Source organism: Brienomyrus brachyistius, chromosome 5, assembly GCF_023856365.1.
Source record: "Brienomyrus brachyistius isolate T26 chromosome 5, BBRACH_0.4, whole genome shotgun sequence".
NCBI classification, from domain to species: domain Eukaryota; kingdom Metazoa; phylum Chordata; class Actinopteri; order Osteoglossiformes; family Mormyridae; genus Brienomyrus; species Brienomyrus brachyistius.
This window is the reverse complement of record NC_064537.1, coordinates 34333301-34346900: the sequence shown is the minus strand read 5'-3', so window position 1 is coordinate 34346900 and position 13600 is coordinate 34333301. Positions and strand designations below refer to the sequence as shown.

General features: G+C 47.9%; 8 non-coding genes across 8 annotated transcripts; 5 read left to right on the top strand and 3 right to left on the bottom strand.

Moving 5' to 3' along the window:
- Positions 1–1691: 1691 nt before the first annotated feature.
- On the bottom strand, positions 1692–1763 carry trnae-cuc (transfer RNA glutamic acid (anticodon CUC)). Its single transcript has one exon. It is a non-coding gene; the product is annotated as a tRNA-Glu (tRNA).
- A 586-nt stretch (positions 1764–2349) lies between these two features.
- trnav-aac (transfer RNA valine (anticodon AAC)) lies at positions 2350–2422 on the top strand. The gene has a single exon. It is a non-coding gene; the product is annotated as a tRNA-Val (tRNA).
- Positions 2423–4033: 1611 nt separating this feature from the next.
- On the top strand, positions 4034–4106 carry trnav-aac (transfer RNA valine (anticodon AAC)). Its single transcript has one exon. It is a non-coding gene; the product is annotated as a tRNA-Val (tRNA).
- Positions 4107–5058: 952 nt separating this feature from the next.
- trnae-cuc (transfer RNA glutamic acid (anticodon CUC)) lies at positions 5059–5130 on the bottom strand. Its single transcript has one exon. It is a non-coding gene; the product is annotated as a tRNA-Glu (tRNA).
- A 587-nt stretch (positions 5131–5717) lies between these two features.
- trnav-aac (transfer RNA valine (anticodon AAC)) lies at positions 5718–5790 on the top strand. The gene has a single exon. It is a non-coding gene; the product is annotated as a tRNA-Val (tRNA).
- Positions 5791–6741: 951 nt separating this feature from the next.
- Positions 6742–6813, bottom strand: trnae-cuc (transfer RNA glutamic acid (anticodon CUC)). The gene has a single exon. It is a non-coding gene; the product is annotated as a tRNA-Glu (tRNA).
- A 4070-nt stretch (positions 6814–10883) lies between these two features.
- On the top strand, positions 10884–10961 carry trnav-aac (transfer RNA valine (anticodon AAC)). Its single transcript has one exon. It is a non-coding gene; the product is annotated as a tRNA-Val (tRNA).
- A 1591-nt stretch (positions 10962–12552) lies between these two features.
- trnav-aac (transfer RNA valine (anticodon AAC)) lies at positions 12553–12625 on the top strand. Its single transcript has one exon. It is a non-coding gene; the product is annotated as a tRNA-Val (tRNA).
- Positions 12626–13600: the final 975 nt, after the last annotated feature.

Genomic DNA, 13600 nt, shown 5'->3' with positions numbered 1-13600 from the left:
TGTATGGCCCGAGACGTTAGAGACGACCTTCAAAAGTATGGCCCCATACGCTGCTGTAATACGCTTGCGTGTCTTTACTAGATTATTTAATTGTAATTAACCAGGTGCACTCATATCTGTACTTGTGCGAGGTCATATACGGGGAACAAAGCTTCAAACTGATTTTACTGGGGGTGCATGTATGGCCCAAGTCGATAGAGACGGCCTTCAAAAGTGTGGCACCATACGCTGATGTAATACAAACGCCTGCGTGAGGAAGAAACACACATACATTGTCAAAACTACCGCCAAGCGTTTTTATTGGACGACAGACCCTCCACCTCCTCCTCCTCTCATTCTTCGCTCCAACTTTATCATTTTCTCCCAGAGTCTCAGTCTCTCAGAGTTTGTCACAGACTCGCGCAGCGGCACGGCTCTCAGCTCGCCGGCATCAGACTCGCGCCGCGGCACGGCTCTCAGCTCCCCGGCATCGCTCTCTCCGAGCCGAGCCCGCGGGGACCTTAGCGCAGTACCGCACCAGACACAGGGTTCTAAGGCCTTTGCTGATTCTCCAAAGCCCGGGACCTTACCGCGGTACCGTAACACCAGACACGCCGTACGCTCACGCTCCATCAGGTAACCCACCCCCGCTCGGCCCCGGCTGTGCCCGACAAAATAATAACTTATTAAAATAACACACACACTCATAAGCACTCTCCTCAATATAACACTCTCCTCATTATAATTTTTAAATAAAATAATAATTAAATAAATCATTAAAAATAATTTATAATAATAATAAATAATAATTTAAAATAATAATTAAAAATAAATAATAAATCATTTAATAAATAAATAATGAAATAAATAATTAATAAATACAACTCCCGTGACGTCACATCGTACCACCACAACCCCGCCTACACAAGCCCCGCCCACAAGTGACCTTTTGACCCGACCTGTCAATTTGATGGATCCGGCATTCATCCTCTCTCTGATGCCTCTTAGCGGTTGTCCGGAGCAGAGACCTTGCAAGGAGACAGCGAGAGCAAGAGCACAGCGCCTTGATTTTGATGTTCAACGATTACGACGTAGATGCCTCTTAGCAGTTGTCCGGAGCATAGACCTTGCAAGGAGACGGCGAGAGCAAGAGCACCGCTGTGCTTTATGGGGTTCAGAGTCAGAAGGCATTTCTCAGAGAAGAACCAGATCAGAAAGTTGCCGGTCCTGAGGTCTCGCGTCTGTGTCTTGGCCTGGCTAGCTCAGTCGGTAGAGCATGAGACTCTTAATCTCAGAGTCGTGGGTTGGAGCCCCACGCTGGGTGCTGTCTTCTTGAGGCATAGAAGCCCATCACCCTACGAGACGTGAACATGAAGAGTCCCGCCGTCAACAAAACATCAGCGTGACTCGTTCTGCCTTCTTGTGAGAGGCCGCATAGGACCTGTCTGCGTGCTGAATGCGCTGTGTTCTCCCATGCAGGTGGAACGTCTGTGCTGTCGTGCAGCTGACTTGAAAATGCCCTGTTGCTCGTTTTAGTGGCCAGGAGTGAAAAACTGAAGAGTGAGAAGTAAGCTGAGGGCACAACTACACTGGGAATGCTGGGAGGACATCGGTTAGGTCACAAAAGTCAGAAGATAGCCAAAAGGGTCACAATGGGAAGTGGGGGGAAAGACAAAAAAAAAAAAAAGAATCCCAAGCAGACGCCCCTGGAGTTCCCTGACCGGGAATTGAACCCGGGCCGTGGCGGTGAGAGCGCCAAATCCTGACCACTAGACCACCAGGGACCCCCCCACAATAGTGCTTTGCGCTCTGTCATACAGAAATACTCACAAGTACCCCTTCAGGTCAGACCTGGCTAGGCATTTTGTCTTCACGGCCCATTTCGCCAAAGTGCTCTGTAGCACTCTTATTCCTCACACACCGACCCAATGTGTGACGTTCCACAAAGTGTCTGTTTTCACTGTCTGAATAGTTCTACATTTGGCTCAGAATCCAAACAGCATGTGAGAAATAAAATTATGCAAAAGAAAAGACGCAACCAAGCGCCTTGATTTTGATATTCAATCTTCTCGACGTAGATGCTTCTTAGCGGTTTTCCGGTCTTGTGAATTCTTGGGCTACGAAAAGAGCAGTTGCTCTTTGTGTTTCTAAATTTTCTGTGGAAGTTATTTGATAGTGGTGAAGTCAGTATCCAGGTGCTTGATTAAAGTCGTCTGAAGAAAGAACCAATGCTAGCCATTGAATATAACGACATTGCAAAAGAGGCCAGCTGCTGGTATTTCTCATTTGATTCAGTGAGAGGATGAGCCACTGACAATTGGCAGACTACATAAAATTTCCTTAGGTTAAGGAAAGAAATGTACGTCTGTTGTTTCCATAGTGTAGTGGTTATCACGTTCGCCTAACACGTGAAAGGTCCTCGGTTCGAAACCGAGTGGAAACATGGCAGCTTTAAGCTTTTGGCCCAAGTTTCAAAACCTACACACCACTGAAACCAAGAAACCAAGTTAGTGTCAGACACCGAGCCAATGCGTGACGTTCCACAAAGTGTGAGTTTTCGCTGTCTAACTCGTTCTACATTTGGCTCATAATTCAAGCAGCATGTGAGAAGTAAAATTATGCCAAAGAAAAGATGCAACCAAGCGGCTTGATTTTCATGTTCAACGATTACGACGTAGATGCCTCTTAGCGGTTGTCCGGAGCAGAGACCTTGCAAGGAGACAGCGAGAGCAAGAGCACAGCGCCTTGATTTTGATGTTCAATGATCACGACGTAGATGCCTCTTAGCGGTTGTCCGGAGCAGAGACTTTGCAAGGAGACAGCAAGAGCAAGAGCACCGCTGTGCTTTATGGGGTTCAGAGTCAGAAGGCATTTCTCAGAGAAGAACCAGATCAGAAAGTTGCCGGTCCTGAGGTCTCGCGTCTGTGTCTTGGCCCGGCTAGCTCAGTCGGTAGAGCATGAGACTCTTAATCTCAGAGTCGTGGGTTGGAGCCCCACGCTGGGTGCTGTCTTCTTGAGGCATAGAAGCCCATCACCCTCCGAGACGTGAACATGAAGAGTCCCGCCGTCAACAAAACATCAGCGTGACTCGTTCTGCCTTCTTGTGAGAGGCCGCATAGGACCTGTCTGCGTGCTGAATGCGCTGTGTTCTCCCATGCAGGTGGAACGTCTGTGCTGTCGTGCAGCTGACTTGAAAATGCCCTGTTGCTCGTTTTAGTGGCCAGGAGTGAAAAACTGAAGAGTGAGAAGTAAGCTGAGGGCACAACTACACTGGGAATGCTGGGAGGACATCGGTTAGGTCACAAAAGTCAGAAGCTAGCCAAAAGGGTCACAATGGGAAGTGGAGGGAAAGCCAAAAAAAAAAAAAAAAGAATCCCAAGCAGACGCCCCTGGAGTTCCCTGACCGGGAATCGAACCCGGGCCGTGGCGGTGAGAGTGCCAAATCCTGACCACTAGACCACCAGGGACCCCCCCCACAATAGTGCTTTGCGCTCTGTCATACAGAAATACTCACAAGTACCCCTTCAGGTCAGACCTGGCTAGGCATTTTGTCTTCACGGCCCATTTCGCCAAAGTGCTCTGTAGCACTCTTATTCCTCACACACCGACCCAATGTGTGACGTTCCACAAAGTGTCTGTTTTCACTGTCTGAATAGTTCTACATTTGGCTCAGAATCCAAACAGCATGTGAGAAATAAAATTATGCAAAAGAAAAGACGCAACCAAGCGCCTTGATTTTGATATTCAATCTTCTCGACGTAGATGCTTCTTAGCGGATTTCCGGTCTTGTGAATTCTTGGGCTACGAAAAGAGCAGTTGCTCTTTGTGTTTCTAAATCTTCTGTGGAAGTTATTTGATAGTGGTGAAGTCAGTATCCAGGTGCTTGATTAAAGTCGTCTGAAGAAAGAACCAATGCTAGCCATTGGATATAACGACATTGCAAAAGAGGCCAGCTGCTGGTATTTCTCATTTGATTCAGTGAGAGGATGAGCCACTGACAATTGGCAGACTACATAAAATTTCCTTAGGTTAAGGAAAGAAATGTACGTCTGTTGTTTCCATAGTGTAGTGGTTATCACGTTCGCCTAACACGCGAAAGGTCCTCGGTTCGAAACCGAGTGGAAACATGGCAGCTTTAAGCTTTTGGCCCAAGTTTCAAAACCTACACACCACTGAAACCAAGAAACCAAGTTAGTGTCAGACACCGAGCCAATGCGTGACGTTCCACAAAGTGTGAGTTTTCGCTGTCTAACTCGTTCTACATTTGGCTCATAATTCAAGCAGCATGTGAGAAGTAAAATTATGCCAAAGAAAAGATGCAACCAAGCGGCTTGATTTTCATGTTCAACGATTACGACGTAGATGCCTCTTAGCGGTTGTCCGGAGCAGAGACCTTGCAAGGAGACAGCGAGAGCAAGAGCACAGCGCCTTGATTTTGATGTTCAATGATCACGACGTAGATGCCTCTTAGCGGTTGTCCGGAGCAGAGACTTTGCAAGGAGACAGCAAGAGCAAGAGCACCGCTGTGCTTTATGGGGTTCAGAGTCAGAAGGCATTTCTCAGAGAAGAACCAGATCAGAAAGTTGCCGGTCCTGAGGTCTCGCGTCTGTGTCTTGGCCCGGCTAGCTCAGTCGGTAGAGCATGAGACTCTTAATCTCAGAGTCGTGGGTTGGAGCCCCACGCTGGGTGCTGTCTTCTTGAGGCATAGAAGCCCATCACCCTCCGAGACGTGAACATGAAGAGTCCCGCCGTCAACAAAACATCAGCGTGACTCGTTCTGCCTTCTTGTGAGAGGCCGCATAGGACCTGTCTGCGTGCTGAATGCGCTGTGTTCTCCCATGCAGGTGGAACGTCTGTGCTGTCATGCAGCTGACTTGAAAATGCCCTGTTGCTCGTTTTAGTGGCCAGGAGTGAAAAACTGAAGAGTGAGAAGTAAGCTGAGGGCACAACTACACTGGGAATGCTGGGAGGACATCGGTTAGGTCACAAAAGTCAGAAGCTAGCCAAAAGGGTCACAATGGGAAGTGGAGGGAAAGACAAAAAAAAAAAAAAAAGAATCCCAAGCAGACGCCCCTGGAGTTCCCTGACCGGGAATTGAACCCGGGCCGTGGCGGTGAGAGCGCCAAATCCTGACCACTAGACCACCAGGGACCCTCCCCACAATAGTGCTTTGCGCTCTGTCATACAGAAATACTCACAAGTACCCCTTCAGGTCAGACCTGGCTAGGCATTTTGTCTTCACGGCCCATTTCGCCAAAGTGCTCTGTAGCACTCTTATTCCTCACACACCGACCCAATGTGTGACGTTCCACAAAGTGTCTGTTTTCACTGTCTGAATAGTTCTACATTTGGCTCAGAATCCAAACAGCATGTGAGAAATAAAATTATGCAAAAGAAAAGACGCAACCAAGCGCCTTGATTTTGATATTCAATCTTCTCGACGTAGATGCTTCTTAGCGGTTTTCTGGTCTTGAGAATTCTTGGGCTACGAAAAGAGCAGTTGCTCTTTGTGTTTCTAAATCTTCTGTGGAAGTTATTTGATAGTGGTGAAGTCAGTATCCAGGTGCTTGATTAATGTCGTCTGAAGAAAGAACCAATGCTAGCCATTGGATATAACGACATTGCAAAAGAGGCCAGCTGCTGGTATTTCTCATTTGATTCAGTGAGAAGATGAGCCACTGACAATTGGCAGACTACATAAAATTTCCTTAGGTTAAGGAAAGAAATGTACGTCTGTTGTTTCCATAGTGTAGTGGTTATCACGTTCGCCTAACACGCGAAAAGTCCTCGGTTCGAAACCGAGTGGAAACATGGCAGCTTTAAGCTTTTGGCCCAAGTTTCAAAACCTACACACCACTGAAACCAAGAAACCAAGTTAGTGTCAGACACCGAGCCAATGCGTGACGTTCCACAAAGTGTGAGTTTTCGCTGTCTAACTCGTTCTACATTTGGCTCATAATTCAAGCAGCATGTGAGAAGTAAAATTATGCCAAAGAAAAGATGCAACCAAGCGGCTTGATTTTCATGTTCAACGATTACGACGTAGATGCCTCTTAGCGGTTGTCCGGAGCAGAGACGTTGCAAGGAGACAGCGAGAGCAAGAGCACAGCGCCTTGATTTTGATGTTCAATGATCACGACGTAGATGCCTCTTAGCGGTTCTCCGGAGCAGAGACTTTGCAAGGAGACAGCAAGAGCAAGAGCACCGCTGTGCTTTATGGGGTTCAGAGTCAGAAGGCATTTCTCAGAGAAGAACCAGATCAGAAAGTTGCCGGTCCTGAGGTCTCGCGTCTGTGTCTTGGCCCGGCTAGCTCAGTCGGTAGAGCATGAGACTCTTAATCTCAGAGTCGTGGGTTGGAGCCCCATGCTGGGTGCTGTCTTCTTGAGGCATAGAAGCCCATCACCCTCCGAGACGTGAACATGAAGAGTCCCGCCGTCAACAAAACATCAGCGTGACTCGTTCTGCCTTCTTGTGAGAGGCCGCATAGGACCTGTCTGCGTGCTGAATGCGCTGTGTTCTCCCATGCAGGTGGAACGTCTGTGCTGTCGTGCAGCTGACTTGAAAATGCCCTGTTGCTCGTTTTAGTGGCCAGGAGTGAAAAACTGAAGAGTGAGAAGTAAGCTGAGGGCACAACTACACTGGGAATGCTGGGAGGACATCGGTTAGGTCACAAAAGTCAGAAGCTAGCCAAAAGGGTCACAATGGGAAGTGGAGGGAAAGACAAAAAAAAAAAAAAAGAATCCCAAGCAGACGCCCCTGGAGTTCCCTGACCGGGAATTGAACCCGGGCCGTGGCGGTGAGAGCGCCAAATCCTGACCACTAGACCACCAGGGACCCCCCCCACAATAGTGCTTTGCGCTCTGTCATACAGAAATACTCACAAGTACCCCTTCAGGTCAGACCTGGCTAGGCATTTTGTCTTCACGGCCCATTTCGCCAAAGTGCTCTGTAGCACTCTTATTCCTCACACACCGACCCAATGTGTGACGTTCCACAAAGTGTCTGTTTTCACTGTCTGAATAGTTCTACATTTGGCTCAGAATCCAAACAGCATGTGAGAAATAAAATTATGCAAAAGAAAAGACGCAACCAAGCGCCTTGATTTTGATATTCAATCTTCTCGACGTAGATGCTTCTTAGCGGTTTTCCGGTCTTGTGAATTCTTGGGCTACGAAAAGAGCAGTTGCTCTTTGTGTTTCTAAATCTTCTGTGGAAGTTATTTGATAGTGGTGAAGTCAGTATCCAGGTGCTTGATTAAAGTCGTCTGAAGAAAGAACCAATGCTAGCCATTGGATATAACGACATTGCAAAAGAGGCCAGCTGCTGGTATTTCTCATTTGATTCAGTGAGAGGATGAGCCACTGACAATTGGCAGACTACATAAAATTTCCTTAGGTTAAGGAAAGAAATGTACGTCTGTTGTTTCCATAGTATAGATAGATAGATAGATAGATAGAAAACTTTATTAATCCCTCGGGTAGATTCCTCTGGGAAATTCGGATTCCAAGAGCACAGCACCGACAGAAGTTACAAAAAATAAAAATAACAACGTGAGCAAATGTTATATATATACATATATATACATATATAGATACAAGAAAAATAAAATACAAAGGGATAAATAGAATAAATAGGAATAAGAGAATACAAGGGAATTGCACATTCCCAGTATTGAACCAAAAAACCAAAAGTATTGCACATTTCCAGTATTGAACTAAAAACCAAAAGTATTGCACAAGAGTATTGCACAGTGAAGTGAAGAGGCACTACAGCTTAGTTGTCCCCCCCTCCTTTGTCCACCTGTTTCCCCTCCCTCTCCCCTCCAGAGAGGAGTTAAACAGCTTGATGGCGTATGGGACAAAGGAGTTTTTAAGTCTGTTGGTTCTTGTCTTTGGGAGAAGCAACCTGTCACTGAACAGACTCCTCTGGTTGTTTATGGCCGTGTGCAGAGGATGCCCAGCATTGTCCATAATGTCCAGCAATTTTTTTAGTGTCCTTTTCTCTGCCACTATCGCCATAGTGTCCAGCTTCATGCCGACCACAGAGCTAGCCTTCCTGATCAGTTTTTCCAGCCTGGATGAGTCCTTCTTTGCTGTGCTGCTCCCCCAACACACCACAGCATAGAAAAGTACTCCAGCAACCACTGACTGGTAAAACATCCTCAGGAGCTTCCTGCAGATGTTAAAAGACCTCAGTCTCCTGAGGAAGTACAGTCGGCTTTGGGCTTTTTTATACAGGTGCTCTGTGTTGCATGACCAGTCCAGTTTGTTGTCCACCCACAGCCCGAGATACTTGTATTTGTTGACCACCTCCACCTCCTCCCCCTCTATCTGAACCGGCAGTGGACCTTCTCTGGACCTCCCGAAGTCCACAACCAGTTCCTTGGTCTTTGAGGTGTTGAGTTGCAGGTGGTTTGTGTGACTCCATGTAACGAAATTCCTCACCAGACTTCGGTACTCCTCTTCCTGATCCTCCCAGATACACCCCATGATGGCTGTGTCGTCTGCAAACTTCTGAATGTGGCATAATTCAGAATTATAGTAGAAGTCAGAGGTGTACAGGGTGAAAAGAAGAGGGGACAGCACAGTTCCCTGTGGTGCTCCTGTGCTGCTGACCACAGTGTCAGACATGATGTCCTTCAGCCTGACGTACTGTGGTCTGTCAGTGAGATAGTTGGAGATCCAAGCTATCAAGCAGGGGTCCACCTGCATCCTGTTCAGTTTTTCCTGGAGCATACAGGGCCGGATGGTATTAAAGGCACTAGAGAAGTCAAGAAACAGGATCCTGACCGTGCCTTTCCCCCCGTCCAGGTGTGAGTGGGCTCTATGTAGGAGGTACAGGATGGCATCCTCCACGCCGACATCCGCCTTGTATGCGAACTGTAGTGGGTCCTGGGCATGTTGTACCTGTGGTCGTAGGAGGTTAAGGAAGAGCCGCTCTAGAGTCTTCATAAGATGTGACGTCAGTGCCACCGGTCAGAAGTCATTCAACTCATTGGGCCGGTTCCTTTTGGGGACTGGTACAATGCAGGATGTCTTCCATAGGGCGGGCACTCTCCCCAGTTGCAGACTGAGATTGAATACTCGTTGTAGCGGCTCCCCAAGTTCAGCAGCACATGCCTTTAGCATCCTAGGACACACCTTGTCTGGGCCTGCTGCCTTTCTGGGGCAAAGCTTCCTCAATTGTTTCCTGACCTGATCCACTGTAATACTGGGAGATGATTGGAAGGGGGGGGGGGAAGATGTCCTGCTGTTGAGAGAGGGGTTGTAGGAGGAGGGTGTCATAGTGTCCAGAAGGGGGGGAAGTGAGGGAGGTAGGAAAGTGGTGAGAGGGCTCTGTAGTAAAGATGAGGGTGGGGGGGTTGTGGGCTGGTCAAACCTATTGAAGAAGTTGTTAAATTCGTTTGCCTTCTCCACAGTCCCCCCCACTAAGCTGTTCTTGATGTTATAGCCTGTAATGGTTTTCACACCATTCCAGACCTCCCTCATATTGTTCCTCTCCAACTTCTGCTCCACCTTCCTCCTGTAGGTGTCCTTTGCTTCCCTCAGGCAGCGTTTCACCTCCCGCTGTGCTGCTTTCATCTCCTCCTTCACTTTGCTTCTGAAAGCCTTCTTCTTCATGTTGAGGACAGCTTTGACTTCCTGTGTTACCCACGGTTTATTATTAGGATAACACCGTACCGTCTTAGCAGGGGCAACCGTGTCCACACAAAAGTTGAGGTAGTCTGTCAGACAGTGTGTCGCCCCCTCTATGTCCTCACCATGTGGGCTCAGAAGCACATCCCAGTCTGTGGTGTCGTAGCAGTCTCTCAGAGCGTCCTCCTTTTCTGGAGTCCATCTCCTGATGGAGCGTGTTGTGACAGGCTGCCTTTGGACGAGGGGTGTGTATTGTGGCTGTAGGTAAACCAGGTTGTGGTCTGACTTCCCTAACGGGGGGAGGGGGGTGGCTCTGTATGCGTCTCTCACATTTGCATACAGTAAGTCAATTGTCCTGTTGCTCCTTGTGGGGCAATCCACAAACTGGTGAAAAGCAGCCAGAGTAGAGTCCAGTGTGGCATGATTAAAGTCTCCAGATATAATAATGAAAGCCTCTGGGTTTTGTGTCTGCAGTCTTGCTGTAACTGTGTGTATTTTCTCGCAGGCAGCTGCTGCGTCGGCCCTCGGAGGGATGTAAACACACACACAGATCACATGACTAAACTCCCGAGGTAAATAATATGGCCGCAAGCTAACGGCTAGCAGCTCCAGGTCCGGACGGCATACCGAAACTTTAACGGAGACATGTCCAGGGTTGCAGTATCTGTTGTTAATGTAGACAATGAGTCCCCCACCTCTGCTTTTTCCGCTGGCCTGCGTGTCCCTATCGGATCTCACGAATGTGAAACCGCATAGGTCTACGTTAGCCTGTGGCGTTAGCTCGGTTAGCCACGTCTCCGTGAAGATAAACAAACTGCACTCACGATATAGTCGGTGGTTGTTCAAAGCACACAGTTCATCCATTTTGTTATGTAGCGAGTTCACGTTGCCCATTATCACTGTCGGGATTGATGGTTTGAATCGCCTCCGGTGATCCGCTTTCCTCGCTCCAGCCTTGCAGCCTCTGTAGCTCCTCTTTATCTCAGCTGGAATGTTGTGTCGCATGCCGCTCTGTTCCTGTGTTCTTAGCGCCAGCAGCTCCGCTCTCAAATAGATGCAGGAGCTGGTTCCAGAAGTTTTAAAAAGTGCATTATCCATCTGTATCGCTATATCCAAGAGATAAAAGTAAATTAACTAGAGAAAGTGAAATAAAGTTTAAAAGCCTAGTCTAAAAAAAGTTAAAGGTTAAGAAAAGGTGCGGTGTTGCAGAGCTACTTGGAAAGGCTGCCGTCACTCCAGCGCCATCTTGAGAACTTTCAAGAACTTTCAACTTTCAACCACTAGTGTAGTGGTTATCACGTTCGCCTAACACGCGAAAGGTCCTCGGTTCGAAACCGAGTGGAAACATGGCAGCTTTAAGCTTTTGGCCCAAGTTTCAAAACCTACACACCACTGAAACCAAGAAACCAAGTTAGTGTCAGACACCGAGCCAATGCGTGACGTTCCACAAAGTGTGAGTTTTCGCTGTCTAACTCGTTCTACATTTGGCTCATAATTCAAGCAGCATGTGAGAAGTAAAATTATGCCAAAGAAAAGATGCAACCAAGCGGCTTGATTTTCATGTTCAACGATTACGACGTAGATGCCTCTTAGCGGTTGTCCGGAGCAGACACCTTGCAAGGAAACAGCGAGAGCAAGAGCACAGCGCCTTGATTTTGATGTTCAATGATCACGACGTAGATGCCTCTTAGCAGTTGTCCGGAGCAGAGACTTTGCAAGGAGACAGCAAGAGCAAGAGCACCGCTGTGCTTTATGGGGTTCAGAGTCAGAAGGCATTTCTCAGAGAAGAACCAGATCAGAAAGTTGCCGGTCCTGAGGTCTCGCGTCTGTGTCTTGGCTAGCTCAGTCGGTAGAGCATGAGACTCTTAATCTCAGAGTCGTGGGTTGGAGCCCCACGCTGGGTGCTGTCTTCTTGAGGCATAGAAGCCCATCACCCTCCGAGACGTGAACATGAAGAGTCCCGCCGTCAACAAAACATCAGCGTGACTCGTTCTGCCTTCTTGTGAGAGGCCGCATAGGACCTGTCTGCGTGCTGAATGCGCTGTGTTCTCCCATGCAGGTGGAACGTCTGTGCTGTCGTGCAGCTGACTTGAAAATGCCCTGTTGCTCGTTTTAGTGGCCAGGAGTGAAAAACTGAAGAGTGAGAAGTAAGCTGAGGGCACAACTACACTGGGAATGCTGGGAGGACATCGGTTAGGTCACAAAAGTCAGAAGCTAGCCAAAAGGGTCACAATGGGAAGTGGAGGGAAAGACAAAAAAAAAAAAAGAATCCCAAGCAGACGCCCCTGGAGTTCCCTGACCGGGAATTGAACCCAGGCCGTGGCGGTGAGAGCGCCAAATCCTGACCACTAGACCCCCCACAATAGTGCTTTGCGCTCTGTTATACAGAAATACTCACAAGTACCCCTTCAGGTCAGACCTGGCTAGGCATTTTGTCTTCACGGCACATTTCGCCAAAGTGCTCTGTAGCACTCTTATTCCTCACACACCGACCCTATGTGTGACGTTCCACAAAGTGTCTGTTTTCACTGTCTGAATAGTTCTACATTTGGCTCAGAATCCAAACAGCATGTGAGAAATAAAATTATGCAAAAGAAAAGACGCAATCAAGCGCCTTGATTTTGATATTCAATCTTCTTGACGTAGATGTTTCTTAGCGGTTTTCCGGTCTTGTGAATTCTTGGGCTACGAAAAGAGCAGTTGCTCTTTGTGTTTCTAAATCTTCTGTGGAAGTTATTTGATAGTGGTGAAGTCAGTTTCCAGGTGCTTGATTAAAGTCGTCTGAAGAAAGAACCAATGCTAGCCATTGGATATAACGGCATTGCAAAAGAGGCCAGCTGCTGGTATTTCTCATTTGATTCAGTGAGAGGATGAGCCACTGACAATTGGCAGACTACATAAAATTTCCTTAGGTTAAGGAAAGAAATGTACATCTGTTGTTTCCATAGTGTAGTGGTTATCACGTTCGCCTAACACGCGAAAGGTCCTCGGTTTGAAACCGAGTGGAAACATGGCAGCTTTAAGCTTTTGGCTCAAGTTTCAAAACCTACACACCACTGAAACCAAGAAACCAAGTTAGTGTCAGACACCGAGCCAATGCGTGACGTTCCACAAAGTGTGAGTTTTCGCTGTCTAACTCGTTCTACATTTGGCTCATAATTCAAGCAGCATGTGAGAAGTAAAATTATGCCAAAGAAAAGATGCAACCAAGCGGCTTGATTTTCATGTTCAACGATTACGACGTAGATGCCTCTTAGCGGTTGTCCGGAGCAGACACCTTGCAAGGAGACAGCGAGAGCAAGAGCACAGCGCCTTGATTTTGATGTTCAATGATCACGACGTAGATGCCTCTTAGCGGTTGTCCGGAGCAGAGACTTTGCAAGGAGACAGCAAGAGCAAGAGCACCGCTGTGCTTTATGGGGTTCAGAGTCAGAAGGCATTTCTCAGAGAAGAACCAGATCAGAAAGTTGCCGGTCCTGAGGTCTCGCGTCTGTGTCTTGGCTAGCTCAGTCGGTAGAGCATGAGACTCTTAATCTCAGAGTCGTGGGTTGGAGCCCCACGCTGGGTGCTGTCTTCTTGAGGCATAGAAGCCCATCACCCTCCGAGACGTGAACATGAAGAGTCCCGCCGTCAACAAAACATCAGCGTGACTCGTTCTGCCTTCTTGTGAGAGGCCGCATAGGACCTGTCTGCGTGCTGAATGCGCTGTGTTCTCCCATGCAGGTGGAACGTCTGTGCTGTCGTGCAGCTGACTTGAAAATGCCCTGTTGCTCGTTTTAGTGGCCAGGAGTGAAAAACTGAAGAGTGAGAAGTAAGCTGAGGGCACAACTACACTGGGAATGCTGTGAGGACATCGGTTAGGTCACAAAAGTCAGAAGCTAGCCAAAAGGGTCACAATGGGAAGTGGAGGGAAAAAAAGAAAAAAAAAAAAAAGAATCCCAAGCAGACGCCCCTGAAGTTCCCTGACCGGGAATCGAACCCGGGCC